The following is a 16,006-nucleotide window of genomic DNA, read 5'->3' as shown; positions in this document are numbered from 1 at the left end:
CCTCTCTTCCTTCACTGTTTGGCCAAGGAGAAGTTCTTTCTCAATCAGTTAAACACACACACACACACAAAATCCATAAAACTTAAGGATTTCTATGGAGAAAGCTATGCAATAGTATAGCTTATGCATTTCAGAGCTGAATATGCTACAGCCAAGCTACATGATGTTTTATTCTGTCAGTAAACACTATCAAATATATGATAGCTCCACTTAGAAAAAAATGCAAACTCAACTGGAGCACACCAGACTTAGCACAGATCTAGCACTTATATGCCAGTGCTGCACTGAGAAAGCCACTTTCGTGGTTCTGTGCACAGGAGGACTTTAGCTTACCACCTCCTTGCAGTTTTCCTGGTGCATGATGCATAAGGCTTTGGTGCCTCTCAGAGAATAAAGTGGATGGTAGTACAGGAAGTGACAAATAGAGTGGAAAGGGAGAATCAAAGCTGTGTAGGCATGGCTTAGTTTTGAAAGACTGAATATTGAGCAGCCACAGAATTTACAGGATCTTGCTCTCTTCAATTTACCAGAAATATATAATAGAAAAAGCAACAAACAATTGTAGGTGACACTTCATCAGAAAGACTCTGTTCTCTTATGACAAACATTTTTGTATTAGCATAATCTATTTTTGTATTAAGCATAATCTATTAAGATGTCTATAATCTGACCACTGGGGTCTTAGAATACAATGTTTTCCCTTTTTTACCCTTCTTGAAGACATTTTTGAGTCTCCCCTCCTTGACAAATGAGTTCATGAACTTCACCCATAAACAAGATTGCTGCTATCTGAACTTTTGGTTTCCTTTCAAGAGTTTTGTTGAGACATCTGTGGTTGAATCTTCATGAGTCTGGACATACACTATTCCAAATACTTTTTCCTAACCCCTAATATGGCAAAGCCATTCCTACTCAGTAATGCTCATAAACATTTGCATAAAGTGAATTGTGTACTTGAATTGGGACCTCCAACATATCCTGTTTGATATACTAGACCTCATAAAAACAAGGAAAGACAGACATAATTTGTGCCCGTCTGGAAATGAAGTGCTTCTCTGTTTCACTCACATAAGGATCCCTCTCTCAATGGGAGCATAACTTCTGGGCACTGCTTGCTTTTGAAGCAGTAATGGCAAAGGATAAATTCTTTTATTATGCAAGCAAGTAGTAAGTATGAGAAAAATGTATGTATAAAAGATAAATAGCTTCTGGACAGTCCAAAGCATTTTTGTCTCCCATACTAATCAGAAAGCTGACAGGGCTTTTTTCTACTTAGTCTTCTTCTCTACTTATTCTTCCTCTCTCAGGAGCTGCTGAACATTGTAAGGTGTGAAATAAGAGTAATGGCAAATGACTGTTCAGTCCTATGTCCTGTCTCCAGCAATAACTTATGCTGAGCATAAGGAAGAGTGTAAGAACAGAACGTAAATGGAGTTGTATGTTGATAATATTCAATGTGTGTGCATTTCTATCTCTAACTTCCAAGCTCCACCAAGACTTGAAGTGTGAAGAGTGACTGACATGATTTAAACTTTACTTGATTGATTAACAAGCAGACAAGAAATGCCTATGAAAGGGAAAACACCTGCAGAGTTGCCTTTTTTTTCTCCCTCTTTATTTTATTTTATTTATTTTTAACAAGCATGGGAACAGGAGCAGTTAGGCTAGGTCAATGTACTTTCCATTAAACTCTCATCAGTAGAAGTGTAAGCAGTTCTTAGAGCAAGAACTGTAGTCTGTGATTTTGGTCTCCTCTTGGTCATGCTTTGAGGCCATGTTAACTCTTACTCCCCTTCTTTTCTGTCCCCATGAAGCTGTCTTTCTTGCAATGGAAAACTGCATAATAAGAAGGTGAACAAAGAAAAACAACATTTTGGCAGCAGGCAATTTTTAGTGATAGAGAAAGCATCTGGAAATGTGGTAGGGGTTGGAAAAATATCAGGCAGGGGATCTTCTATATTATGTGCAGTTGCTAAGACCTTTGCATTAAAATGAACCCACACAATCCAAAATTGTCTTACTCATTGACGAATAGGCTGGATGGTTACAGGCTGTGAAGATCTGACAGAAATGCATTTAATATACTGAGCACCTCCGTGCAGTCTAGAGAGTCTATCAGACTCTGAGACTCTCTCCATCAGAGAGTTGTCCTCGCTCACCTGTTCCTTTTCAGCTGGCCTAGAAGGGTGGTTTCTATGCATACCATGTGAAATACCTCCCTCTCCATCATCTCATGGGTGAGTCACAAGTGCCAAACTCCAGGTTATCCAGCTCTTTCCAGGGAATAGGAACCTAAAGACACAGGAAAGACAAACCTTATGTGATGTAGTTATGGGTGAATCTCACAAAGTCTGTGCTGCATTAGGAAATTGAACTTGGTTTTCTGGAAATCAGGTTGTACCACTAGGCCATCCTGCCTATGTACATGGAATACACATGTACATAAAGGGTGATCTTAAGTAAATTATTTGGCTGATACCAAAATTAAAAAGAATAATCTAACTGTACTTCTTCTATTATGTGTAACGATAGAGTTCTCTTCATTAAGGTTTAATTATTTGATATCCCACAAAGAATCAGTGAGGACAGTAGTGTTTTATGAAGAACTGAATAGTTTAGATCACGTTTTTTGACTATGTTTTTAAAGGAGAGAAACAATAGTAAGGTAGCCAGCCAGAAAGCCTAAGGGAATCATTCGCATTCAAGGTGTTAGTATTAAAAGGCACAATAGGAAGCAGATGTGCAGAAAAACAAAATAAAACTGCAGGCAGGAAGGAGTACCTCAGGCTATGGCTGTTCCTACTGTATGAGTTAATGAGAACTCAGCAAGGAATTATTAATTTAATTACAGTTTACAAGCAACATGTTAGCTTATCTTTTATAAATGATGTATTAGAATCATTTGTGACTAAGAAATACAAGCTCTTGCACAGTATGTGTAGTAGAAAAAAAAATCCAGCCTGCATTTGGCCTACCAGCTGCTGTACAGCACAGGGTGTATTATCTCTATATTATTATGGCCTGGCATTCACAACAATTTTGTTTGGTGACCTTATCACCAGATGCAAGAAAAGTGCTTATACAATTTTATGAGGACTTTGCTTGATAAGGATAGATAATTTTGTTATTAAGGATATATTAAGGATAGAATATTTTGGATATGCCCATCCAGCTGAAGAAATGGGGTTTAGTAGATCAGCATTTGCTCCTAGGATGCACATTGGATGTGTGCTGCAGTGATTCAAAATCCCTCTTCCCAGCTGTCCAGAGAAGAGCAAAACGATGTATGTCAACTTATTTCATGATGCAGGGCGTGTAACTGGGGTGAGGAGCACTGGAGTGACTCCAGGTGTCACAGCTGCCACCAGGTCAACACAGATCCCAGTACTTGCCCAGAGCACTGTTAGTTCTTGTTCAGGAGCTGTGAGCATGTCTGGCAGTGTTTCAGTGGTCTGCCCTGTGTTTCATACTGTCACCTGCTAGTGCTGAATTAGGACTACCATAATTAATTTCTCATGCGTCCAAGTCCTATAGCAAAAAAAAAAAGTCATAGTCTAAATCAAGATATACTGAAATTGTCAGACCACACAAAACACTTTGAGTAAGATTTCAGGTCATTCTCAAATTTATATGAATCAGCGGCTGTTCCTGAAATGCGACCGCATCCTTGATGTTAATACTGAAGAATGAAGGTCAAACCCAGGTTTGATAGACAGCTAGTTAGTTTAGAAGCCATGTCCATCCTCAGATGAAGAGGAAAGAAAGAAAAAGCATTGTTTGGAAGGATATTATAGGTTATTTAATCCAGAGATTTTCCATAGTTCTTGCTACTCTCTTTGACCTGATCCAAAAAAGAGGGAAGGCAGAATACTAAAGAAATAAGTCTGGTGCTATAAAATGGTCTCCTGAATGCAAAAGATGCCTTTAGGAACATTAAAGAAGGATTATGTACAGCTCCTGTGTGTCAGGCTCAGGTTTTTCCAAAAATTTTATTGTCCAGCTGGATGTGACAGAAATTAAACTGGGTGCAATTTAATGCCAAGAAACTGATGGTAAAGAGTACCTAGCACTATATATCATTGGGAAATCATTCTGGAGGGGATAAAGATATGCAATAGGAAAAAAAAAAAAAATCACTATAAAAGGGGCTTTAGAAGCATTCTTCTGTTATTCCATATAAAAAACACATCTTAGTAAAAGATTATGAGCTCTCAGTATGAATTACTATAAAGAAGAAGAAAAAGGGCCACACTAGATAGCTTATGATAGGTGCCATGCAATATAACACATCAGTAACATACTATTGGGCCTGAATCTAGGAAGAGACTTACGATGGGTAAAAATATTTTTTTACTTTATTTATTTGTTTTAATTAAAGAAGTTGCATACTAATGCATGTAGTTGTCCTCCGTCCTCCCTCCCCATCCCTCCCATGTGCAGACAGACCTTATAGTATGGCTAAGAAATTTCCATGTCAGGATTATTTTGACATTTGCTCCTCATGAGCTGGAAAAGAGCCAACTTGGAAAAGCTGGAGGGAAGAAACTTACTTCCAGGCATTTGGGGTGCTACAGAGACTTCTCTCCTAGCGTTTCACTCTGTTCCCTTGGCATAGAAGGGAGGGGGAACTGCTCAGACCTACTTGTCCTATTTGTGACTTGAATTAAAAATCTGTTACTACAAATGATTTCTTGGGTACAATGTGACTCAAATAGGCCTTTGGGTATTTGTGTCCTGAGCTGGGTGGAGGAGCTGGCTGCTCTTCTGCCCTCCTACACATTCCACAACCTCTGATCATGAGAGATGTTTATATAGAATTCTACACATGCAATCTGGAATCAATTTTGGCACCAACAAACCAGATTTTAGTTTGTCGGCAGCCCTCATACTAATGTGTGCGTGTGTGTATAAATTTAGAAATATAAATATATACTGGCAAGCTATGAAGCTGTCTAAGGTGATTGCACAGTCCTCATCGGTTTGAAGTGACAGGTGGAGATGCAGAATTGCTCTCCATGTTCTCTTGCTCTATATGAAGACAGTGTGTACATAATTGGACCCGTCTTTTCTGCCTCTTCTAACATTCCTCTGGCTCTTCAAGGTTTGTTGTTATCGCTACAGCACACCAGACTGAGATACTAATGATAGCACATGGGTCAGTGCCATACTGTTTTGGAGAAGGGGTGAATGCAGCAGAGAAAAACGGTTACTGAAAGTTAACACATAGTTCTGCATTTAATTCATGGCTGACCTGTTTCCCTTGCTCACCTTCAGAGAGATCAGCTTTCATTTTCCCACCATACCCTGTCTGAATTTACAGAGATGCCTTCTAGAAATCAGACTGCAGCTTTTAAGATCACAGGCTTTCTCTGGAGATGTCTGCTGATTGTAGTCCTGCCCAGCTCAGAAATGCTGCAAGCTTTCTGTTAGAGTTTCACTGGTCCCTTATTTGAAAGACATAGGTCAGAAAAGGTCTAGGAATTGTGATCAGACAGAGCCAACATCCACAGCTAAAGCAAACTGCTTGCAAGGTCAAAGATGAATAAAACCTCACAAAATTGTGTTCATGTTTTGTTTGACTATCAGAAATGTTATTTACTCTGTTGTTAGTCTGTATCAATGTCATTACCGAAATATCTTGATTGTCACTTGGGTTCTTTCAAGCTGAACAAGCCCGAAATATTTTCTCACAACCACATAATAAATATGTAACACATAGAAAGGTGGTGTAGAGCTATAGTTCACTATGTCATAATGAAGATAACTATCATTTTTGCTAAACTACATCAGGATAAAAATCTTTTCCTGTTTTTTTTTTTTTTTTTTTTTTTTTTCCTCTCTCCATTTCATTTTTAAATGTTTATTTAGAAGAGAAAGGCTCTTAAATGTTATTTCCAGTGCCAAGAGTTAGACTTTGTAATCCATAAATAGATAACTATGGAGCTTAATTTTGTAAGGTTTTGGACAATCAGACAGTAAACCACCTCCTCTGAATAGGTGACTAATTAAGAATGAATGAGGCTTGCTATGTTGTTGTTCATAACTTAGGCTTACAGATCCCTTCTGCAAACTAAAGTAAACTACAAAGAACATAGTTCACGAGCCCCAGAAGCCAAGCCAGCTGACGCTCTGTGTTGATGTTGTAATATACAGTTCAGCTGGTGGTAATGAGTGGGGTGATATATATTTCTCCCTCTGCTTAAACTGACTAAATGAATTAGGGTTTAGGCTTCAAACTGTATATTTGCTCTAGAATTTCATCTAATTCCACTCGCATCACAGCACAACATTTAAACATAAAATAAAACAGTAAACTCAATCTTTCCAAGTCTATAGCTTGTTGACATTGAACCTCACACAGTTCTTATACTGTCTGCTTGGGCCGACATGGCGCTATTAGATCAACAATACCAGCTGTTTTTTTAATTCTCTTGGGAGCCAAAATTTAAATAAAGCTAAATATTAGGTCTGTGCTTAGATCTACTCTATAAATATTGTCATTAATTTTGGAGACATTTGTGCTTTTTTTTTTTTCATTTAATTTTTATTGTTGATCTTTGCAATCTTGCTTTTGTCATTGTTTTTTAAGGTACTCATAAATGTTTTGTTTGTCATACTTTTGTAGTGCAGTTTTTCCATCAAGTTTAAATGTTTCTAATAGGATGCAGGGTTCATTTGGTTTGCCCCTATAATAACTTGAATTACAGGTCCACATACTTTGTCACAGCATATGTCAGATAGAGCACAGGACTGAGACTCAATAAGATTTGGAACCAGTTGCCTCCCTTCTGGGTGCCTTTGTGATGGGTTTTGACCAAAAAATAATCACATGCCTCTGTGATCTGAAATGTGATGTGCTCTCAAACTGTTAGTGAAGATACCAGAAGCTGAATATAGTCTGGTTGTTTTTGTTTGTTTGTTTGTTTTCTTTCTGTGTCTCATTTCTGCTGCTTCATGCCACAGCTGAAGACACTATGGGTATTACAGGCTTTTCCTTGTTGAAGCCTATCTACTGTAGTGGTCCTCTATTTACCAAATACATATGTGTACCTGAATAACAGTAGCTGCTCATGCTTGGTACAGGTTGATCATCTGAATCAGGGAGTGCAAGGTGAGCATACAGCTAAACTGACTAGTACTCATACCTAGACAACATGTCATGGGAAAGTTTATCTTCTATATACAGCCTTCCTAGCAAAAGAGTAACATAACAATTTTTAAAACAGAATAAGTTAAACTTTTTATAGCCTGCATGGTTAATCTGTGTGACGTATCAAGGTGAGATATATCATGGTGTCTCACCAAGGTATCACTGACATGAGTTTGAAACAGGAACCCTTGACCAGTCCTGCAGGTGGAATCTAAAATATTAACTTACCCAAAGGCTGGGAAACTTGCTCAAACCCAACATTTGGATGTTACCTTTGGAGTACCATTATAGCATAGCTTCATTTTGGTGCCTATTTGTGCCTGTATAACACACCCATTCATATATGGTCTGCCTTCTCTTTTATCTTCTGTTTTCTTCCTCTTGGTTTAATATTGATGTTCTGGTACGCCACTGACACCACTCTTCACCTGTGTGAAATTGCTCAGATAAACACAGTGTATCTTCTCTCTGTAGCAGGTATAGTAGTTCAGTGAGGGAAGAAACAAAGCATGAATATATATGTAATGGTTATTTGATAAAGGTCACTGGGTTTTATGCATGAAGATGCAACAGGGTTAATTACCTTTACACCCAGTAGACAAGACATTTTTGTAATGCAGCTGATAAAGTATCTAGTGTTATTTGTCCTTTAACTCAAAGCTCATGTGTTGTATACAAATTTATCACACATGCTTGCTGTATTTTTTTTCTTGGTATTATATCAGGCCATCCAGGTTCCACAGAAACTATAGCAGTGTCTTCCTGCCATTGTACACCAGGAAGTGCCGGCAGATCTCTTATGTCCCATGGTCTGCAATTTCCCTCCTTCGTTTTGGGAATGTGTTATTTTTAAACAGCTAGAGTAACAGGAAAAGAAAGTTGCTCCTCTACAACACAGGAGCAACAGCTGTGTTACTGGGCTGGCTGGTGTCAGTATCCCCACCACAGCACCCTGGATGTTGTGAGTCATGTTGGGTGGTACCAACATCTACAGACGTCTTGTTAGTGACAAGAGAGAGAGATGTGGCCATAAATGCCAAGTCCGTTACCATTTTATGCTTGGCATTTGCCAGCAGGCTGCCTTTCTGTGGGAAAGGAGTATGGTCCACAAAAGAGGAGACATAAGGGACTTGCACACATCCTCACCTTATCCCCATGTACCTTCACCCACTGTGTTTACAGCTTACAGTAAATACCAATTAAGACACATAAAGAATTTAGTGTTAGACCTACATAATTTTATGCTTACAGCATTCTATGAAGGCTATTAAATGTAATTTACCCATTTTACTAAAAGTGGAAAATGAAGCCTACCTTTATGAGAGCTCTTCAGGGTGAACACTTGAGGCATGATGTTTCAAGACCCTTTGTGAATCAGTGTAAAAATCAAAAGCAAAGTTAACTTTTTATTCAGTCCTTGCATTCCTTAATGTGGCTTTTTGACCAATGTCTCATACCACAGTGAACTATTATCCCCAAAGCTCAATACTGTCTGTCAGTGTTGTTTCCTGAAAGATTAAGCTATCATTTTGGTGTGGAAGGTTGTAATTTGCAGGACCTCAACAGAGATAACTAGATTTTGTTTGTTTCTGCATAGAATGGGAACATGGATAAGATTCCACTGCACAAAATAGCTTAATTTCTGAAGTATTAATGAGGACAAAAGAAAGCTTGAGAAGAGAGGTACTAAGTCTGACTCTCTCAGCATTTATACAAGTGCAAATCCACAGCAATTGTACTCATATAAATTCTCCATCAAATGCAGAGGCCCACATCCTTAATGAACTTGTGAAACCATGAGGGAAAAAAAAAAAATAAAAGGTCAAGACATGAAAAGAGTACCAAGAAAGAGATGTAAAGGGTTTTATACTGCAAAAAGTAAGTTAAGAAATAAAATCTGTGTGTTTGAGGGTTTGAAGTATCAAATATTTATGCACACAAATATTTATATCAGTTTATATGCACTAATAAAACGGAAAAATACACTCAGTATGCTCCAAATAACTGAGACTCATCTGGGAATTAGTGAAATGCTTCAACACATAAAAGAAATACATAGCTAACACAGAAAGAACTCGATTTCAAACTTTTACAGCAAATTAGAAAAATAAAGGATCTTCTGTTAATGATTTGACTGGTAGCCAAAGAGTTCTTGAATGCATGCTGCAGTTCACAAACTGATTAGAGAAATGGGATTATCAACTTAATTTTTGTTTATATTATAAAAATAGAAGACTGGAAATATTTTTTTCTTTTACATTTTAATTGAAAAAAATTATGAATAATGTAACTGGAACAGATTATGAATAGATTTTATTACAGAAAAATACAATTGTCTGGTGGCATTCAGTGTCAGGAAATATTTCTTCATGTTCATATGTTTTGGTCCTATTTTTCATGAGTGTTCAAAGTACAAAAAGGGATGAAATGTTAAGAAAAAAAAAGGAAAGGAAAAAGAAAAAAAAAAGAAACACAACACTGTTTTTAACCAGATTTCTCCTCAGAGGCATGTGCTAGAAAGAATTTTTCCCAGCTCTCACAGTAGTCCTCCATGCAGAGCATGGTGAAAGCCCCTCAGCCAGGCATGCTGGGTCTCTATGCAGGAGCTGCATATTCCTGCCTCAGAGAAGTGCTTACAACATTATGGATGCTACAGAAAAACAAATGTTAAATAATTATTTTGTTACTCTGTAAGACCACTTGGGATGAAGGCGTTTCACGTCCTGAACCTTTTGTTTTGCAAAAGTCACAGACCATTGTGCATTGCATTGGTGGAAAGAGGCCCCAAAGTGCTTTGGCAAAGATTCTTAGAAACACTATTTTCAGATTTTAAAAATCTCATCTAGGAACATCATTGTCTAGCTGAGCTGCCTAAAGCATATTATTGAGGCTCCAGTGTTATGCATTCTTGTTTTTGTGATGCTTAGGTTTTGGAAAAAAGAAGTAGAAAATATCTGTCTAATGAACAGAATCCAAGATTTAAAGACTTCTCAGATTAGACATTGCAATTAAATCCTTAGCCCCCCAAAATCCATGCTAAGCCTCTGAGCAATATCAGCAACAACAGGAAAAGACTTTTCCTCCATTTGTTTCCAGCACTTTTAACTTGGAAAAGGTTTTTACTGATGAAGCAGGATTTAACACTGTGGGCTAGAGCAAGGAGGGTGTCATGAAGGTAGGCTGATAAATCAGATGATTTATCCCAGTTAAGGATTTGGCTCCTAATGCAGTTAGTTTAATAGAGACATATTAAAATAATAAAAGGTAGTGAATCAACAGTCTTCACAGAAAACCAAGTAGTTCTGGATACAGAAAGTTCAATCCCCATAAGAAGGGTTGTTATTTTTTTCTTCTTTTATTTATTTATTTATTTTTAAATCGTTGGACATCATCTCTGTCTGCTAGGTCTTCTTGAGTTTCCTCTCTCTAATTCTGAGAAAATTACTGCTCTGAAGCTACTTCCATATTGAAGAGCCAGGGTCACACAGCAGCTGTGTTCAGAATATACTAGAGGCAAGCCCTGCTGCAGCATTGCAGCAGCTGGTAAAGCCGGGGAAAGAACAGCCTGCTCCCAACAGGATGCGCTTCTGAGACTGTTAGCACAAAAGCCTTGGGTTCCTGAAAAGTGTGACGGTCCTCGCCCATGAAAAAAGTGTGGTTTGACTTTATAAATGACTCCTCCTGTAGAATTCCTACAAAAATTGTTTTCTATTGCAGGAGTAATTTGCAAGTTAATGGGGAGAGAATAAGGGAGTCTGTCAGGCTGTAAACACTGGCAGTCTAAGCAAGAAGCTTCCTTGGGTACCTCAGTGCCACCTTGTCTCTATCTGAAGCTGAAAAGTGCACACGGATCATTATACCTTTCCATCAGTATGATTTGTCTTGCCTTAAGAAAAGGAGAAAAAAAAAAAAAGTATGTGTGTGTGTTCCACGATTTCTCGTGCAAGGTGATACACATACGTGGGTCTCAGGAATGCAAGTTCATAATTAAACTGGGAATTTTGGCATTTGGAACTTGTGGAAATTTACTGTAAATGTATTAGGAAAGTAAGGATATATGCTCATAATCAGGATTCTATTAGCAGTGTGTTTTATTAGCTCCACAGTGTTATTTTTTCCTCTGTATTTCCACTTTTCTTGGCTTGTACATAATGATTGGGTTCTGCTTTTGAAACTGAAAAAAATTGCCGTGGGTGAAATTAGACACACTTCTTTGGGGAAAAAAAAAATCCTCTGTGTCCCATTTTACTCTATTATTTTCTGCAGTTAATCAGTTTTAATGAAAACATCTTTGATGATGGATAACCTAACTGGCAACTAAGACCGGAGGAAGTAGACAATAAAAACATCTATTGTGGAGAGTCATATGTTCTTAAGACTTTTAGCCAGTAACCATATATTTTGAATTTGTGTTAATTCAGGTCTGGTAAATTGATCAAATAATTCTTCCAAACATATTGAACTGAATGAATGTTGCATGCAGAAATGTTTGTTCACGTTAACTACAGAGAAGTGTTACATTCACTATCACTTTAAATCAAATCTGCGTGTCTTGACCAAGAGAAAGTAAACTTAAATACGACCTCTATTTAAAATGGCAAAGCTATGTGTTTGTGAGTATTTTTATGCATCTATTAAACAGCAAAAATGTAGGAGTTCTGCATACTAAATCTAAATAGTGTACTGTGCTAGAGTGTTACACATTTAAGAGAGCCTGTGTGAGAATTACTTTTATACATGTTTCTGAAGTCAACAAAAATACTGTTAATAGTAATGCCAGTGCTTTTTCTCACAAAATCTGGCTTGCTATCCCCCAGAGATATTTCTGTGTTGCTTTTTCATCATTTCTTCATGTATTTAAATTTTCAAAGAAAATCAAAACACTGCCTTGTCATGTACAGAGATATTATTCTTGTTACACACATTTTTACAGTACTGTAGTGTTTATAGTTCAGAAGTGTCAATAGATGTGTCTCCTGAAAACAGAAAGATTTGCTATAGCTTTCCTTGAAGTATGCAACTTTGCTTAATGAAAGATATCTCTAATATGAAACAACCTGAAAAAAAAATAAATCAATAGAGTTAAGCATCATCCAATTTTTGTTTGTTTTCATTTATAAACAGAGGATAGATGATATTCAGAATTAACTGTGACTAGTGAAAGTAAAACCACCATACCTTGGTCTCACCTAAACAAAAATATTTTGTTTAAGAAGAGATTTAAGAAGAGATTGGACTGTGCACTTAGTCACATGGTCTGAACTTTTGGGTAGACCTGTGTGGTGTCAAGAGTTAGACTTGATGATCCTTAAGGGTCCCTTCCAACTCAGGATATTCTATGATTCTATGATTCTATGATTTTTGGAGTATGGTGAGACCCATCACTAAATTCTCATGATGCTATGTAATTTAAAATAAATAATTATTGGTAGAAGAATACTACAAGATGAGCTGTTTAGAAAAACCTGTCCCATGTAACACAAGACTTGCTCATACATGTTAAACTTCAACTAATGAAAAGTTACTAAAAACTGTTGAAGATCACTGTTTTTCCAACTCAGCCCTAAACCCATGCAGGTCAGCAGCAATGGAGAGACCAGCCATCCCCACAGAATCCCTTGACCCACATTATCAAACAGTGTTGAAATTCTAAATAAACCTGCACCTGAATGTCTGCCAGCTCTGTTAGACACCATCTTTAAGGTTTTTGTTGTTTTGTTTTGTTTTATTTTATCAGTTCAGCCCTAGGGCTGTACATGCCAGACCGGAACAAAGACTGAAAGGGCTCACAGAGTGAATACTCAGAGAGGTGTGAAGGCTGCTGCTGCTCTCCTGAGGACACTAAGTGCATTCAATATGCTGCAGGGCCAGGGGATCAATCCTGGGGTTTATTGTTTTTGCAGTGGTGAGTGAATGCAATAGGGAAATTATGAGTGGAAAAAAAACAGAGAGCAATTAAAGTCATAGGACTGCAAGTATATGAAATATGGCTGCAACTGTCCAGCCTCCATCTTTCCCCAAATAAATAAATCTGACTTGCAAGTAAGAGGGTTGTGAGCCAAGAAGTTGTGGAGACAGTAAAAAAAAAAAAAGAAAGCCTCTCATCCATCTGGGCACCGGATTTATATCCATAATCTCTGAGGAAACCAAATAAAAGAAGGATGCGTTTTTCATCTCTCTCCCTCTCTGTGAACTGTAATTGTGGTAGAGGTTCCTACCCAGTTTCACGTGGGAACGGAGACCAAGTTCCACCAAAGTGTAAGGAGTCATGTCTTCAGTATTCTCCAGAGATGAGAAAAGATGGAACCAGAAAAACCCCATCAGGTCTCCTTATTTCTGTTGGAATGCGGGAACTGGAGCTTTTAGGTATTGTGAAATCTCAGCTCCTTCTACCCAATGAACTTAGAAAAATTTATTGCAAGAAGAGATGATATTGAGGTTCAGTTTTATTTGTATTCAAAGATCTGGTTTTGAACTTGGCAGAAAAAAAATTTTGCAGGGTTTGGCTGTTCTTGCAGGACCTAATCCAAAGCCCATTGAAGTCAAGATGAATCTCTCCCTAGACTCCAGTGAATTTTGGGTCAGACCCCTACAGTAACATTGATTCTGATGTTTGCAGAGGTTGAGATTTTATTACTGTAATCTACATAAAATATGCCTGGGATTCATTTTAGATATTTCCCTCTTTCTTTCACATAGTGTTCAAGACATAATATATTTTTATCTGGAAAAATATTTATTTTTTGCTCTAAGAAATTATGAAAAAAATCATAATTACTATTACATGAAATTATGGGGAAATCCACAAAAGTCTGGACTCAAAATTCTGACCATTTCTCTCTTTTAATTTACTAACGTCTTTTGATGTTTATTACATGTTTGTATTGTAAAACATGCAGTTTTTAATTCCTTTTCTAGATGAAGATTATCTTGCAGAATGGGAAACAAACTGAGACTACAACATACTTTATCCAGGTTGTGGTCCTAATTCTGCATATACTTCTGGATATAGCTTTATTGACATGAACATCGATACATTTACTACTCAATGCATGCCTAGTTATCACTGAATATAATTCACAGTCTATCAAGTCATTTTGATGCTGTTTTAGTCTACAATGAATCAGAATATGCCATGGCAAAGACCATGAGTGGGTGAAAGCCTAGTGTCAGCAAAGTACCTACAATCCTCCCTCTTTCTCCAGATCTGTGGTTGACAGTAAGTAGGTGGAGGAGCTTAAGCACATTTTCCAACATAGAATGAGATAAAGTGTATGGAGTAACCCCTCTCCATCAGATTTTCACTTGTTATGAAGGTTAACGAGAGACAAATCTAATTACAGTAAACTGTCATAAAAGCAAATGTATCTATTTTAGCAAAAGTTAGAAGGCAATACTTGTAAAAGGAATGGGGTGATCAAGATGCTGACAAAGACATCACTTTGAATGTGAGCCACAAGTAGGGCAGAAGTATGTATATGTATATACATATGTATATGTATATGATGGCTCTCATTCTCCAGTCTCAAGGTGCTAGCTGAGGCTGGGGCACCTCCTTAGGAAAAGCAGTTCCCTTCTGCAACACTGAGTGATTTCTTCTGCTCCATAGGAATTGCTAGGTATTTGCTTTCAAGAACCTCTGTGATGTGAAGCAAGTGAAGAGTTCAATGATGGCAAGCCAAGCAACAATAGTCCTAACTTATTCCTCTATGAAGATGATACATGTAATGTATCTTTTTTTTTTTTTTTTTTTTTTTTTTTTTATTGCAACTGAGCAGCACTGTGCAAAGTCCTAAGAAAACTGCAGGTTCTGGGGCTTGAGGGAGGTTATCGAGTCCCCCCCTGATTTGAAGCTTCCTGAGTTAGATTCTTTGTTGTATGTAATCATTTCTTTCATTTCTATCACCCCTCCTTGCCCTCATGTTCAGTATATAAAGAGAGGTTTTAAACATCTGTCCCATTCTTGCTATATAATAGTCAGACGTTCCTTTTCTCATATTTTTAGTTGTGTAAGTTATAAGGTAAACTAGAAGACCAAATATACTAGACCAAATATACAAATATACTAGAAGACCAAATAGTGCTTTACAATTTGGTTTATATTTTTTAAACTTACAGCTCAGCTTGACTTTCAAAAAATTTTATATAGCCTATCTCCAAAAAATGGTGTTTTGTCTGATTAGTCAGACAAATTAGTATTTTCCTTTTTATTTTGTCTTTTTATCATTATAATTATTCCCATATCTTACAGTTAATTATCAAATTAGAAATCTATGTAAAGTTTTATTCCTATTTTCTTGGGATACAAATATTAAACATTCTCTGCGTATGGGCTTTCAATATGCCTAGGCTACATTCAAATCCCCATGCCTTCTACCCAGGTGAATCCAGTAAGTAGTGTCTTAACTTTTCAAGGTCTGCACTTTCAAAAATGAAATCACTGGGGAATTGGGAAGGGAGTGAGGAGGTGCAAAAGCTGTCTATGTTCTTTGGTGTTATAGTCTAAAAATCTGTACAACACAAATGTTAGGTGTAACTATTCCATATTTAGCAATTGTACTTTTCAGAGAACACAGCATGACAAATTGAAGTAGGTGAAATCGCCATGTTCTTAATATCGCTACTAACAAACGTGGGGTGATTTTATACCCAGTGCTTAATTCCCAGGGTTGCTTTCAGATGGAAGAGGAACAGAGAATTAGTGTTGTGGAGCTAAAGAAATGATGGATGGTGCTGCTGTAAATTCAAATCCCTCAGTCCTTGATTTATTCAGGAATTTTCAAGAGTGTGGCAATATATATTTCTAATTTCCACTGAGGATGAATTTGGTGAAAGGAAAGAGAAATTATTTGCTAA

Source organism: Anas platyrhynchos, chromosome 4 (genome assembly GCF_047663525.1).
Source record: "Anas platyrhynchos isolate ZD024472 breed Pekin duck chromosome 4, IASCAAS_PekinDuck_T2T, whole genome shotgun sequence".
NCBI lineage: Eukaryota > Metazoa > Chordata > Aves > Anseriformes > Anatidae > Anas > Anas platyrhynchos.
The sequence above is the reverse complement of the archived record's forward strand: the minus strand, read 5'-3'. Positions refer to the sequence as shown.